Genomic DNA, 16,654 nt, shown 5'->3' with positions numbered 1-16,654 from the left:
ATTGTGCGTCATGGCCCGCACTGCTTATCTGAATCTGAAAGTCCATAGAAAACAACAAAACAACGGATGAGAAAATAAATGCGCATCCAGGGAATCGAACCCTGGTCAGTACCGTGGGAGGGTACTATGATACCACTACACCAGATGCGCTTGGTTGGTTATTTTTCCTTTCACTATCTATTTTATACTCTGTCCACTTTTTTTTGGAGCAATGCATGAAGATGAAGGTTTGTAAATAGCTCACGCGATGACAGTTTTGACAAAGATGTTCCATCATCCAGGAAACTGTGATAACTTCAGTGTTCAGATTTGCAAAAAAATAGGGGGACAAAAATAATGGAGAAGTGGGGTATCGATCCCCATGTTTGCAGAAAGCAATTAACAACCCTACTTAAGAGCATGGTAACTACATCTGAGCTATTTAAAAAAATCCGTCCCACTACTTTGTATAGGAACTGTGAAACAAAGGAACCAGTTTTATGCATAATGATGACCCAACTGAAAACTGTAGCCAGCACAAGACTGACAGGACACAATAATAGTGCAGGCGAACGGCCTGACAAATCCATTACAGCACCGTATAATGAAAAGCATGAACAAACACATAATACAAAATACTCGCTTCAGAAAAGAAAGGGGCCGTCAGAAATTGCAGTATACATATATGGAGTAATTCTCTGGCATGATCTGTCGGTGGAGAGAGCATTGACAGTGGGAAAATATGGTGTTTGCATGTCTCACCACCCCTATAATTTTTCTGCGGTTTGTACGGATGGTTTTGCCTTTTAGTTTTTCTTTGTTACCCTCAAGCCTTTATGTTATTTCCCCGGCTTGTAAAGAACTTGGATGCCCTTCTATTGGAAATGGTTCAGGCCGGATTTTGGCCAAAAAAAAAAACACGAATTTGACCATCTCAACAACTGCTACTGTCAAACATCCAGGGTTCATGCTGGAACAGCTCTCGGCCGTTCATTGTTTGCACTGCTCCTGAAGCCATACATCAGTCTGCTCGCTTCTGAGATGCTAGGGCTCTCGATCTTTGCAACTTCTTCTGCATCCTGAAGTTCAGGTTGCTAGTATGATGGATGGTGTCTTATTCTGGACAAAACAAAGGGATTGATTTTATCCATAACGACGACCCAACTAACAACTACAAATTCCAAGTGAAGAACAGTTAAGATTCACAGATTGATGGATGAACTGGGAAAATTCCAGCTCAACTGTTTGCGCCGCCAAAGAAGGGGGCGTCGTCAACTGTTGTAATATAACATTCATATCATTATCATGGATGCAATCAGGTAGGCAGTAGCAGCGCAAGACTAACGGGACATAATTGTGCAGGCGAACTGCCTGAAAAATCCGTTTCAGTACCCGGCTAAATAAAATAATGAAGAAAGTCAGAATACACAATAGTTGCTTCAGAAAAGAAAGGGACAGAGTGCACATGTATGGAGTAATCCACCGGCATGAACTGTCAGTGGAGAGAGCATTGACAGTAGGAAAATCGGTCCTGAAAACACTTCTGGCCTGCTCATCGTGACATTGGCGAGCCAGAATACATAATATCAGCAACTTGCTCACTCATCCCCAACCCTGCCATCATGTTCAAATATTGATATCTTACTACCATAGCTGACGCTTTCTTCTGCAAGGTACATCTCCAGGTTCAGCCGATGTTCTATAGGCAGCCAAAAGTTCAGCCAGATTTATTTTTCAAACCATGCAGCCCCAGCTGCATATGTGATCAATTACCATATGAAAAGAACTACAGCCGGTATAGAACCAGCACAAGGCACAATGGCGCAAGCCAACACAACGCATAAACTATACACAAATTAAAACACACACGACCCAGACAAAGTGGCATTTCAGCCTGCATCTGCTGGTAAATTCAGTCTTTGGCTACTCACAATAGCGCATTGCCTTGCATTAACTTTTGTTTGATCGATGACCTGCTGGATTGGTGCCAATATAACAAGAGGTAGAGCAAGATTGGGTTAGAACCAAACACAGCCTACACCAGTGCTTTCGCTCTGCTGTGCAAGGCACGCCTCCAGGTTCTCAAGCACTTCTTGCATTGAAGGGCGATCAATACCATGATTACTAACACATTTCCCAGCAATCTCGACAAACCTGTGGAAGCACCGCGGATAAATCTTTCCTTCAAGACAGGGATCAACAATCAGATCAAGGATGCCCTTCTCCTGGCAACTAAGAGCACATTGTACCAAATAAACTTGTCTCCTTGGAAGACTGGGATCCCAAGCAGCCCGAGCACACAAAACCTCAAACAGCACGACACGAAAAGAATATACACTGGATTCCTCTGTTAGTTGCCCAGTGAAGGAAAAATCAGGATCATGAAAACCAGGACATCCAATAAGGTACGTGTCATCCGTGTCATACCTCCACATTGAGACTTCACTAGGAACCTTGCCGACCAATCTCTCATCTAGGAGAATGTTCGTCGTCGACACATCATTAGGGATGACGGAACACTCATGAAGGTAATGCAGGGCACGAGCAGCACCGATGCAGATGTCTAGACGCTGCCTCCAAGTAAGCGGTGGCTCCTCTGTTTTGTTAGCGTAAAGGTTCTCACGCAGGGTGCCACGAGCCATGTAGTCATAGATCAATATCCTCTCGTTTTTCTCTTTGCAATAACCAACCAATGATACGAGATGATGGTGGCGGAGTTTTGCCATCATCGCTATCTCTGTCTTGAACTTATTGACATCCTGCTTAACTGTGCCACGTTTGATGGCCACCTTGGTTGCTCCCGCATCAATCATTCCATAGTAAACTATACCAGATCCACCCTGACCAACAATGTGTGACCCAACAAAGTTCCCTGTCGCAGATTTCATCTCCCTAAGTGAGAAATGGCGGCACAAGTTGGATGGCAAAGATTGTGGCGTGACTGAGCTAGAAGATTGCCAGTTGTTCTGAGCTGCTGACTTGTTCCTCCACCCCCAAGGAAAAATAGTTTGTTTTCCTTGAACTTGAGTTTTTCTAAGCGCCCGAAGACTTTCTGTCACATCTATCATCTCAGGGCGTCTATCCATCTCCATCCTCAAACATTGCCCTGCTAGCTTCGCAACCCCTTCAAGAACCTTCATGTTATTCTCGCTTGAAATTTCAAGATCGAACAACTCTCTCACCTTTCTCTTCCCTGTTGCAAGAGCTTGGGTGAAACATTCAACTATGCCGGCCTCCCCATTTCTTATTGTTGCCTTTTTCTTTGTAATAAATTCAACCAGAACGATTCCAAAACTGTAAACATCACTCTTTCAGATGAGACGCCCGCTGCCAGCAAACAAAGGGTCCATGTAACCTATGCTCCCCATTACATGCTCAGTGAAAAGGGTCGAGTCTGTGTTGACCAGTCTTGATATTCCAAAGTCAGATATTTTTGCATTGAAGTTGTCATCTAAGAGCATCTCCAACAGCCACGCAACGCGCCGCACGCTAAAAGTCGCGATACAGCGCCGGGTTAGCCAGTTTTTGCGCCGCAAATTAAAGCGCGCCCACGCCGCTCCAGCAGGCGTGCTATATTTCAGTTTTTTCTACTATATATTTGGTTTCGTAGATAGTTCTCCTACTACATATTTGGTTTCGTAGATAGTTCTCCTACTACTACTCGTCTGAATCGGACTCTGTCTCAGTGATGTCCTCCTCCGACGTCAGAGCGTAGGCGTCAAGGAACCGCTCGTCGCCGGAGTTCCAGGAGGACGCATCTCCTAGCGCTTGGTTGTATTTAGCGACCGCCTTCCGCGTTCGCTTGTCCTCGCGATAGTCGGCTCGCTCCTCTCTCCTCTTCGCTCTCCTCGCCCTTCTCTGGGCGAAAAACTGTTTCTCGTTGGTGTCTTCCGGGAAGCGATGACTCCACAGCGTCATGGCTTGCTCGTCCATCTCGGCCAGCCTGAGACGATGCTCCCACCTCCGGTGCTTGCAATGATCCTCGTCAGTGAGAAGCCGCGGGAAAGGCGCCAACTCCTGTGCGCGCTCCAGCGTCGCCACGTCGGCGAAGTTCATGTCCTGATGGGACTGCAGGAGGCGCCACGCCGCAGCGTCGTACGCGCGGGCGCCCTCCTGGGCGGTGTTGAAAGTTCCGAGACGGAGCCGCATGCCGCCACCCGACCGAATCTCGGCGGAGTAGGTGCTGGACGGACGCACGTGGACGTCGCGGTAGCCCGTACCTCCCCGGCGCCGAGGCGGCATTGTGGCGCGGTGGTGGCGTGTCGGCGGCAGAGCGCGGTAGGGGGGATGGAGAGACGGAGAGAGCGGCAAAGGGCGATGGAGAGAGCGGCGGAGGCGCTGCAATTTATAGGTGCGCCGGATGCGGCGCGCCAAATGTAGCGCGCGAGCGGCCGCCTTTTCCCGCGCGCGCAATCGTTCCCGCCACCGCTAGAGCGCGCGTAAACGTCCCGCGCGCGCTATAAAGCTAATTTACCCCGCGCGCGTCTTTTGGCGCGGCTGTTGAAGATGCTCTAATAGTATATTGGCAGGCTTGATATCATCATGAATGACCTGAGTATACATTTGCGAATGCATGTAACACAATGCCTCTGAACACTCCACCGCGATCCGCAGTCGAGTATCTAATGGGATGGGAATGCGTTCATGGTGAAGAACATCGCCAAGGTTCCCTTTAGATATATACTCTCTGACTATCATTAGGGCTTTTTCCTCGGCACAGTAGCCTATGAGCCGAACTACGTTCCTGTGGTTGATTTCACAGTAGACTTTCAGCTCTTTGGCAAAAATTTCTTCTACATTACACATAAATTTCTTGACTGCAACTGTTGTTCCATCTTGGAGAACACCTTTGTAGACTTCTCCGAAGCCGCCTTTTCCAATGATAGTTTCATAGTTACCGGTAATTCCTCTTATCTCACCCTCAGTGAAGCATTTTATGTTATGATTGTTGTGTGATAACCACTTTGATCTGTCATCCCTTTGGATCATTTCTGTCACCGTACTTTCTCGAAGGTCCATCTTATGAAAGTAAAGTAGCAGAGACTGAGTATAACAGTTAGCTTCGACTAGTATGCTGGATACATGGACTTGACCTGAAAAATAGTTTCCAAAAGTGTGAAACTCAGATCTCAATATCCAGAGTTATCAACAAAATAAGAGTACTTTACAAAAATCAATGATTGCCAAATGATTTGTGGCCATATCAGATGCTTATGTACTGAAGAAACATTGATGTGTGTTGTTTTAAAGATAGTTTGTCATGAAAGATCTCCTCTGGCTGCTGAAGGGTAGGAAGTTGACCAAAAGATTGGGTAAGAGCTGGTTTCAGTCCAACACATAAATCAAGAGAGTAATGTCAAACATGTAAACATGTCACGTTCATTGAGCCCCACACCGGCGCATGATAGAGATAGATAGAGTAGGTTGTTTGGATGTTTATCTCATATCTCATATTGTAACCTCTCTCTTATCTCTTCCTCCCCAAGATGTAATCTTCCTAGAAGATCTAAACTACCGCAATGTATGCGCTATCAGGGAGGTACGCCCCTGCTCCATATAACACGTAACGCGTCCCTCACATCGAGGTAAGACGCTTCCGCCTAGTCGCACATGGTAATCAGAGCCTCCTCTTCCAATCTCGTCTAGGTTTCCAGAAATCCAGTAGCACTAGTCTCCATGTCTTCCTCCGCCACCTCCCACGCAAGCCTCAATGGCCAGGTTCCGGAGAAACTCTCTCGCACGAACTATGTGCTTTGGCGTACTCAGATCACGCCCCAGCTGAGAGGGGCAGGTCTCTTCGGCTATGCCGATGGCACCATGCCCGAACCAACGCCCCTTCTTGTCACCAAGGACAAGGATGGGAAGGAAACCTCCGAGCCCAACCCTCTCCACCCCATCTGGGTCAGGGAGGACCAGCAGGTGCTCGGCTACCTCCTTGGCAACCTCTCCAAGGAGGTGCTGATCACGGTGACCGCGATCACCACCGCGCACGGCCTCTGGTTGGCGCTGGCGGGCATGTTCTCGTCGCAGTCCTTGAGCCGCGTCAACAACATCCGCACCGTCCTCATCAACGCTCAAAAGGGCAACCAGTCCGTCGCTGCCTACTTCGCCTTCATGCGCGGGCTTGCCGATGAACTCGCCGCGGCGGGCAAACCCATCCAGGATGACAAGCTCATCTCCTACATCCTGCACGGGCTGGACATGGACTACCAGCCCCTGGCCTCAGCTCTCGACGCCCGCGTCATGCCCGTCACCCTCGACGAGCTCTTTGCCATGCTCAGCAACTTCGATCAATGCGTGGCCCACTTCCAGAACTCCGGCGGCGGCTTCAAGTCATCTGCGAACGCGGCCACCCGCGGGCATGGTGGCTACTCAGCTCGCCACCATGGTCCTCCTCGTCCCAAGGCAAGCAAGGCGGCCCCAGCAACGCCACCGGCTTCGGTTCACGCTCTGGCCGTCCCAACTCCACCAGCAACAGGGGGCGACGCAGTGGATCTGGCCGGTCTCGTCTTGACGCCATTCGCTGTCAAATCTGTGGGAAACCTGGCCACACAGCTAAAGATTATTGGTACTAGTTTGATGAGGACGAGGCGACATCTGAAGAAGATGACAAGGTGGCGGCGGCTGCCGATGTCTCCTATGGCGTGGATACCAACTGGTATCTCGATAGTGGCGCCACCAACCATCTCACGGGCGAGCTAGAGAAGGTGACTCCGTGAGAAATATCATGGGAAGGACCAGATCCATACAGTAAGCGGTGCAGGTATGAGCATACGTCACATAGGTCACTCAGTTATTCATACCCCTTCCCGCAAAATTCATCTTCGAAAAATCTTGCATGTTCCTAGTGCCAATAAGAATCTTCTGTCCGTTCATCGCATCACCATTGATAATCATGTTTTCATTGAGTTTCACCCCTTTTTCTTCTTGATTAAGGATCAGGCCACGAGGAGAATCCTCTATCGAGGTAGATGCATTCGAGGACTTTACCTGTTGATTCCGGAGTTTCGAAGATCAAATAAACAAGCTTGTGGTGCTATCAAGCTCTCGTCCACACGATGACACGATCGTTTAGGACATGCTTCCTTTTCCTTAGTTGAAAGTTTGCTTAAGAAAAATAAGTTCCCGTTTGCTGGTGAGCGCAACATTGAGATTATTTGTGATTCTTGCCAAAGAGCAAAATGTCATTAGTTACCGTATCCCATATCAACTAGTGTTTCTACTCAACCTTTGCAATTAATATTTTCTGATGTTTGGGGCCCTGCTCCTAGCTCGGTTGGTAGATACACATATTACGTTAGCTTTATTGATGACTATAGCAAATTCTCGTGGATTTATCTTCTCAAGAAGAGGTCCGAAGTCTTTCAAGTTTTTCAAAACTTCCAAGCACTTGTTGAACGCAAGTTTGACCGCAAGATTATTGCCGTCCAATCCGACTGGGGGTGGGGGAGTATGAGAAACTCAATTCCTTTTTCCAACACTTGGCATATCACATCACGTGTCATGCCCTCATGCTCACCAACAAAATGGGTCAGCCGAACGTAAGCATAGACACATTGTTGAGGTTGGTCTAGCCCTCCTAGCTGGTGCTTCCATATGCCCCTTAAATTCTGGGATGGAGCTTTTCTACGGCTGTTCATATCATTAATATGCTCCCTAGCCGTGTTATAAATAATGAAACTCCCATTGAACGACTTCTTCATGTCAAACCAGACTACACTTCTCTATGTGTTTTCGGCTGTGCATGCTGGCCCAATCTCCGTCCTTACGACACCAGAAAACTCATGTTTCGCTCCCAACAGTGCGTGTTCCTTGGGTATAGTGCTCAACACAAGGGGGTCAAGTGCCTTGATGTCTCCTCCGGACGTGTCTACATCTCTCGCGATGTAGTCTTTGATGAGACCAAGTTTCCATTTTCTGACCTCCACCCAAATGCCGGTGCCTTGCTTCGCAAAGAAATTCTTATTCTCCCATCCACTCTCACTGGTCTTGATTCAAGGGATGATAAATGTGTTGACTCTATGATGACTAACCCGCTCACTGAAGGAAATATGCCCTAGAGGAAATAATAAAGTTATTATTTATTTCCTTATATCATGATAAATGTTTATTATTCATGCTAGAATTGTATTAACCGGAAACATAATACATGTGTGAATACATAGACAAACAGAGTGTCACTAGTATGCCTCTACTTGACTAGCTCGTCGATCAAAGATGGTTAAGTTTCCTAGCCATTGACATGGGTTGTCATTTGATTAACGGGATCACATCATTAGGAGAATGATGTGATTGACATGACCCATTCTGTTAGCTTAGCACTCGATCGTTTAGTATGTTGCTATTGCTTTCTTCATGACTTATACATGTTCCTATGACTATGAGATTATGCAACTCCCGTTTACCGGAGGAACACTTTGTGTGCTACCAAACGTCACAACGTAACTGGGTGATTATAAAGGTGCTCTACAGGTGTCTCCGAAGGTACTTGTTGGGTTGGCGTATTTCGAGATTAGGATTTGTCACTCCGATTGTCGGAGAGGTATCTCTGGGCCCTCTCGGTAATGCACATCACTTAAGCCTTGCAAGCATTGCAACTAATGAGTTAGTTGCGGGATGATGTATTACGGAACAAGTAAAGAGACTTGCCGGTAACGAGATTGAACTAGGTATTGAGATACCGACGATCGAATCTCGGGCAAGTAACATACCGATGACAAAGGGAACAACGTATGTTGTTATGCAGTCTGACCGATAAAGATCTTCGTAGAATATGTAGGAGCCAATATGAGCATCCAGGTTCCACTATTGGTTATTGACCGGAGACGTGTCTCGGTCATGTCTACATAGTTCTCGAACCCGTAGGGTCCGCACACTTAACGTTACGATGACAGTTATATTATGAGTTTATATGTTTTGATGTACCGAAGGTTGTTCGGAGTCCCGGATGTGATCACGGACATGACGAGGAGTCTCGAAATGATCGAGACATGAAGATTGATATATTGTAAGCCTATGTTTGGATATCGAAAGTGTTCCGGGTAAAATCGGGATTTTACCAGAGTACCGGGAGGTTACCGGAACCCCTCGGGAATCAAATGGGCCTTAGTGGGCCTAGGTGGAAGAGAGGAGAGGAGGCAAGGGCTGGCCGCGCGCCCCTCCCCCTAGTCCGAATAGGACAAGGAGAGGGGGGTGGCGCCCCCCTTCCTTCCTTCTCCTCCACTCCTTCCCCCTCAAGTCCTAATCCAACTAGGAAAGGGGGGGAGTCCTACTCCCGGTGGGAGTAGGACTCCTCCTGGCGTGCCCTCTCCCTTGGCCGGCCACACCCCCCTTGCTCCTTTATATACGGGGGCAGGGGGGCACCCTAGAGACACAACAATTGATCATTGATCTCTTGGCCGTGTGCGGTGCCCCCCTTCACCATAGTCCACCTTGATAATACTGTAGTGGTGCTTAGGTGAAGCCCTACGTCGGTAGAACATCAACATCGTCACCACGCTGTCGTGCTGACAAAACTCTCCCTCAACACTCGGCTGGATTGGAGTTCGAGGGACGTCATCGGGCTGAATGTGTGTTGAACTCGGAGGTGTCGTACGTTCGGTACTTGATCGGTCGGATCGTGAAGACGTACGACTACATCAACCGCGTTGTGCTAACGCTTCCGCTTTCGGTCTATGAGGGTACATGGACAACACTCTCCCCTCTCGTTGCTATGCATCACCATGATCTTGCGTGTGCGTAGGATTTTTTTTGAAATTACTATGTTCCCCAACACTCACCACGTTGCATGAGTTGTGTGATGATACAGGAGATAGTGCAGATGCATCTGGGAACGGAAAATCTGAAGAAATCGGTGAAAATCCTGAAGAAAATGGTGCTACAGCACCATATTTCATGTGCCCCAGCTCGGGGAACAAATCCCCCTCGGGATCGGTGTGTGCAGGGCCGACAGAATCCGCCCCGGGATCTGCATCCGACGATAGGCTGCGCGGATCCGCCTCGGGGTCAGCGCCCACCCGCATCTCGGCTGTGCCCGACCGGGCCGCTCCTGTGCCTGACACCGCGCCCCTCGCCCAGCACCAACCCTGCTCGACCGCGTGGCCACCTCCGACTGGCTCGACGCGCACTCGCTTTCCGGTCCAACCGGTTTGCTACAAGCGGCGCGACCTGCGTCGCCCGACCGGCGCAGGCACAACCACTGCTGGCGTGGAGTCCGCTGCTGGCGCCAGGAGGGCCACGGGCAATGATGAGCCCGGATCTTCTGCGACGGCTACTGCTTCGCCCGTGCGCGTCGCTGCTTCGTCCCCTGCCACAGAAGATCTGCCGCCGCTGGACACCGCTGTTGTCTCCGAATCCTCCTTGGGATCGGTGCATGCAGAAACTCCTGTACGCAGCACGGGATCCTCTTTGCAGTCACCACGGCGTACATGGCTGCAAAAAGGGGTAATTCAACCTGTTGATTACAAACATGTAACAAAATACGGTATCATTTGTTCAACAGGTGAACCAGGTGAACCTTATACACTTGAAGTAGAACTTGGTGATGAACATTGGAGAAAATCCATGAATGAAGAATACATGGCTCTGAAAAGAAATAAAACCTGGCACTTGGTTCCCCACAGAAAGGTAAAAATCTTATTGATTGTAAGTGAGTTTTTAGGATCAAGAGAAAATCTGATGGAACCATAGATCGCTACAAAGCAAGACTTGTGGCAAAGGGCTTTAAACAACGGTATGGCATAGACTACGAGGACACCTTTAGTCCCGTTGTAAAAGCTGCCACCATTCGTCTTGTGTTGTCTATTGCAGTTTTTAGAGGCTGGAGTCTCAGACAACTTGATGTACAGAACGCGTTTCTTCATAGTGTTCTGGAAGAGGAAGTGTACATGAAACAACCTCCTGGGTTTGAAAACAAGAATGCACCTTCTCACGTGTGCAGACTTGATAAGGCACTATATGGGTTGAAGCAAGCTCCTAGGGCGTGGTATTCCCGACTCAGTCAAAAAATGCAAACACTTGGTTTTGTCCCTTCTAAGTCTGACACCTCATTGTTCATCTACAATAAATGCAACACACACATATTTGTTCTCATATATGTTGATGATATTATTGTTACAAGTTCATCTGATGAGACTGTCATAGGACTTTTGAAAGATCTTAGTGCAGAGTTTGCTCTCAAGGATCTTGGAGAGTTGCATTATTTTCTGGGAATAGAAGTAAAGAAGCATGAGAATGGTATTCATCTCTCCCAAGAAAAGTATGCAACAAACTTGGTGAAGAAAGCTGGCTTACAAGGTTGTAAACCCTCACCCACTCCATTGTCTAGTTCTGAAAAGCTATCTCTTACAGAAGGGCAGCCCTTGAGCCAAGATGACAGCACAAAATACAGAAGTCTAGTAGGTGCACTTCAATATTTAACACTTACAAGACCTGATATCTCATTTGCTGTCAATAAAGTTTGCCAATTCCTCCATGCACCCACTACAGTTCATTGGACTGATGCAAAACGCATAGTCAGATATGTCAAAAACACTCTTAATATTGGTCTCAATCTCAGCAAATCTTCATCTACACTTGTGAGTGCTTTCTCAGATTCTGATTGGGCAGGATGCCTAGATGACAGACGTTCCACTGGTGGCTTTGCAGTTTTCTTTGGCCCTAACTTGATTTCATGGTGTGCAAGAAAACAGGTCACGGTCTCCAGATCAAGTACAGAGGCAGAATACAAAGCATTAGCTAATGCTACAGCTGAGATCATATGGGTGCAGTCCATGCTAAAGGAGCTTGGTGTGAAAAGTGCCAAGGCTCCCTGTTTGTGGTGTGATAACTTAGGCGCCACATACTTATCTGCTAACCCTGCTTTCCATGCCAGAACAAAGCATATAGAGATTGATTTCCATTTTATCAGAGAAAGAGTGGCTCAAAAGCAACTTAACATTCGGTTTGTGCATTCCAGAGATCAGATAGCAGATGGATTCACAAAGGCCCCACCTGTTAGAAGCTTTGAGGACTTCAAGCATAATCTCAAATTGATGAAGTTGTGATTAAGGGAGGGTGTCAAACATGTAAACATGTCACGTTCATTGAGCCCCACACCGGCGCAGGATAGAGATAGATAGAGTAGGTTGTTTGGATGTTTATCTCATATCTCATATTGTAACCTCTCTCTTATCGCTTCCTCCCCAAGATATAATCTTCCTAGAAGATCTAAACTACCGCAATGTATGCGCTATCAGGGAGGTGCGCCCCTGCTCCATATAACACTTAACGCGTCCCTCACATCGAGGTAAGACGCTTCCGTCAGTCGCACAAGTAAGAGTGCTCGACTTCGCATATCGAATAACATAACATAGTCTCTAGGTGATGAAGAATAAACATTGTCATGTTTTCATAATTATAATAAACCTAGGATGGTTCTTCAGTAATTTGCACAAAATTTAAGAAAATTATTTAATTTGTTGCTGGGCTTCATTGATGGAGGGAATACATCCATAAGGAAAGGTCGAAGGAGAGTGCAAAATTAATCACTATTGTTCAGTTCTGCCGTGGTACTACTAACTGGAGCTGGGCAGGCATTGGGTAACTCTGCATAAGCTTTCTGACAGAGAAAAGGAATAACACCAGGAGAACAGGTGGAAACCTATTGATGCATAGAACCAAAGAATAAGAATGCCAGAACGCAAACCTATAGAAAATCATCCACTAACGGAAGTATAGAAGTTCAGTAAGATATAAAGACGGTCATGATTGAGCCAAACATACCTCTTAGGAATTGATGTGACAATACAATTTATGAAGCATCTTTCTCATATTTGTATGCTTGTAGCACATATCGCCATGGAGTGGATCTGGACGAACGAGGAGATGGTCGACTCTCACAGGAAGACCTTATCTCTGAAGGTTGAGGGGTCAAAATGAGCCGGCTTGCTACGTACCAAATGAAATACATATCAAATACACAGTACGCATGCTACCAAATGAGAAGTCTGACTGTCCATGTGGTGGAACAGAACAGTGTTCCAACTTGGAAACATCCTAAACCAGTCCAATTGGAATCTTTTTTCCCACGAATACCTGGAAATTTTCTGGCCACAGGCTTTAGATCGCGAATGTTCGGCCAATTAATGAAGCAGCAAAGACTGAGTATACAACTTAGCTTCGGCTAATATGCTGGACACACCGACTTGACCTGAAAAATAGTTTCCAAATCAGTGAAACTGAAATCTCATATAACCAGAGTTATCAACAACATAGGGATACTTTGCAGAATCACTGAATGGTACTCCCTCCGTCCCATAATATAAAAACGTTTTTAACACTACGCTAGTGTTAAAAACGTTTTTATATTATGAAACGGAGGAAAACATTCTTATATTATGGAACGGAGGAAGTAAGTAATTTGTGGCCATATCAGATGGCCACGTACTAACAAAAACACTGAATTACTACCTTATGGCCGGGTTCCACTATCATCAGATAACGGAACAACGCATATCCAGCATCCAGTGCAAAGATAAGAAACAAAGATAGTTTGTCATACAAGATCTCCTCTTGCTCGCGAAGGGTAGGAAATTGACCAAAGATGGGACAAGAGTCATTTTCAGTCCCATAGAACATATCCTCTAGGTGATGATGGTTTAATTATAATATACCTAGGTTACTTCTTCGTGTAATTTGCAAAAAACTGTAGAAAATATTATTTAATCTCGTTGCTGGACTTCATCGATGGAGGGCATGCGTCCATAAGGAAATTTCGAAATTGTAGGTAGGGGAGAGCAAGATTAATCATCATTGTTCAGTTCTGCCGTGGTATTAACTGGAGTTACTGTTGGAACTAATCTTGTTATTAGTATTAAGCATATATGATTAGATCATGTTTAATCTGTTGCACTGGTCATAGAGATGTAGAGTTGCATTAGTGTTACTAAGTGATGATTCGTTGCATGCTCGGCAACATGGCGAAGCGGCCGGATCAGCAACACAGAGATAGAGCGAGTGCAGGCGAGCAAATCGGCAAGCCAGGAGATGAGTGGCCGTGACATGATTTAGTTAGACTTAGTGATGTACATGCATATTAGTGTGGTCAAGTGTTTGTTAGTGGCAGACTACATGCATGGAGGTAAACGGCCGAGCTGTGTGGCCGTTGCGTGAGGTTCGGCTAGTTAGTGCTGCACGTGCATGCATGAAGGTAGGTAGTGTGGAGTCAAAAACGGATCAAGCCATTTGTGTGTGGCTTGGCCGGCGTGTGTGCATGTAGTGGTTAGTGGGTGCGTGATAGTCGTGTGAGTCCGGCTATTAAAACCCATGTATCTGCATCATGTATGTGTGAGAGTGTCGTCGGAACCATGATGGCGCTCCCAACGGCTCCTGTACGGTCAGGAGGCAGCGGCGACACGCTCGGTGTCCGGGTGGAGGAGGCGGTCTGCTCCGACGAGGAGTGGACGGCGGTGCGGAAGGGCGCGGGGGGCAGGGCGGCGCACGCTGCACCCCTCCACTGCCCGGCGCCGTCGGGCGGCAGCCACTTCTGGGCGTTGGCGGGGGAAAGCTCGGACAACGACGAGGTAAGCCATGTGAGTGAGGGTGGGAGTGCGAGTTCGATTTCGACGCGACACGTTCGTCGTGCTCGCTGGCTGACTATGTCACGCACGCCGAGGAGCAGGGAGCTTCCGGTAGGGCGGGCCGGCGCCGGCGTTTTGCGCCCGGTGGCCGCGGCGTGGGTCGCCAAGCGGCATCGCGTGGCGGGGTACCACGGGGTCGCCAGGGGGCGGGTGCCCTTGTGCTCCTGACAGCGGCGAGGGAGGCTGCGGCGCAGAAGCTAGCTCGGCTGGACGCGGAGCCTCGGCGGCCGGTGATGGGCGTGCAGGGCGGCGGCGGCGGATTGGCGTCGTCTCCGCTCGGAGGGGAAACCGTTAGGGTTTCCGTGGCTGGGCCGCGGTCCATTGGTGGGCCGCTGGCGTCAGTTGGGCCGCCCGGTCTAGTTGGGGGGCCCGATGTGCTCCCCTCGGGGCCTGGCTCCACAGGGGTGGGGTTGGACCTGGTGCTGCGGGCTGGCAGTGCGTTGGAGGCGGCCCAGGGGGCGCCTTTGCGGCCCGCGGCCCGGTCGGTCGACGCGTCGCTAGGGTTGCCTCCCCGCCTCCCCTATAAATGGATGTGGGCGCGCCGGGGCGCGCTAGATCCCTCCTTAGGGTTTCCAGCCACCACTGCTCAGATCCGCCGCTTCGGAAAGCAAGCCCGTCGGCTGCGTTGCCTATCCCCTCCCCCTCCTCTTCGTCGCTCTTTCGCCGAGGTGGTGCAGATGGGCTCGCCCGGGGAGCGGCGCGGGGAGAAGCCACCGATGTCGCCTCCCCTGGACCCAGAAGCCGAGCGGCAGCGCGAGCGCGACCTGCGCGCCAAGGCCAAGATGCAGCTCGCAATCCAGGAGGCGGAAGCAGGTGGTTGGGGGCCGCCGCCCCCATGGTGGATCAAGGAGCAGGAGCACAAGCATCAAAAGAAGGAGGAGCACCGGCGGCGCGGCCTCGAGAAGAAGAAGGAGCTGAAGCGTAAGGAGATGCAGCACCCTCTCGGCGGCGATCGGGTCGGCGACCCCTACGCCAAGAAGCAGAAGCAGCGGCCGGGGCCCGTGGCGGATCTGCGCCGGGCTACGCCTGCGCTGACGGGGGCACCGTCTTCGTCCAAGGGCACGGCGGCAGAGCCAATCCCGGTGGAGGTGGAGGCAGCGGATGGGCCGGAGTGCTTCAAGTGCGGGAGGGTCGGCCATTTCCAGAGTGAGTGCGCGTTCAAGCCCCTCTGCATCCTCTGTCAAGAAGAAGGCCACGCCTCGGCCTACTGCTCGATCCGTGGCAGGCCGCTGCAGCTGCAGATCATGGGGAACGCGATCCCGGGCCAGGGGTTCTTCTGCCTGCCGTTCGTGGAGGGCCCGGAGGACGCTGCTGAGGTCGAGGGGCTGGGCTCGGATGCGGCCTTCATCTCTGCCGCTCCGGGCCTGCTCTCCTCTGTGGTTCTTGAGGCGGAGCTGCCGCACCTCTTCGAGGGAGAATGGGATTGGCAGGTGCTTCCGGTCGGCGTGGACCGGTTCTCGGTGGTGTTTCCCAACAAGGCGATGCTAAGGATGGCGACGCGCAGCGGAAAGCTGTTCCTCTCCCTCAACAATATCATGGCGGAGATCCGGGAGGCGCGCGAGGAGGAACCCAAGGCCATGAACATGCCCGAGGTGTGGGTGAAGTTGTGGGGCGTCCCCCAAGCAACGACGGGTCAATCGGCTCATGGCGGCCACCACCATGATCGGCCGCCCCATTGCGGCCGACGAGTTGTCCCTGATCCGGGTGGGTCCGGTGCGAATGCGGTTTGCCTGCCGTGCACCTGACAAGCTGCGCGGTCGTGTCGAACTATGGTTCAACGGCGAGGGGTACGACATCAAGCTGGAGCCAGAGCTGGCGGCGCCGGGGCGCGGCGCGGCACCTCCACCACCCCCACCTTCCAATGGCAAAGGCCCCGGCGACAAGGACAAAGATGCGGACCACGACAACGACAAGATCATGGGCGATGACTCCATCGACACTGCGGCGTGGGACAAGCTGGGCATCCACGACAAGTCCCTGGACAAGACGGCGGGTACTCCCAAGGGCTCGGGGGCGGCTGCGTCTGCGCCTCCCGGCGCGACGGGCGCACTCCTGGA

General features: G+C 49.9%; 1 non-coding gene and 1 pseudogene across 1 annotated transcript; both read right to left on the bottom strand.

Annotated features, from left to right (window-relative positions):
* Positions 1-79: 79 nt before the first annotated feature.
* Positions 80-150, bottom strand: TRNAG-CCC. Its single transcript has one exon. It is a non-coding gene; the product is annotated as a tRNA-Gly (tRNA).
* Positions 151-1,577: 1,427 nt separating this feature from the next.
* LOC119300260 lies at positions 1,578-12,917 on the bottom strand (annotated as a pseudogene).
* Between the last annotated feature and the right edge of the window lie 3,737 nt (positions 12,918-16,654).

The sequence above is a fragment of the Triticum dicoccoides genome, chromosome 5A (genome assembly GCF_002162155.2).
Source record: "Triticum dicoccoides isolate Atlit2015 ecotype Zavitan chromosome 5A, WEW_v2.0, whole genome shotgun sequence".
In the NCBI taxonomy this organism is placed as follows: domain Eukaryota; kingdom Viridiplantae; phylum Streptophyta; class Magnoliopsida; order Poales; family Poaceae; genus Triticum; species Triticum dicoccoides.
Note: the sequence above shows the minus strand (reverse complement) of the source record. Positions and strands in the feature narration are given on the sequence as shown.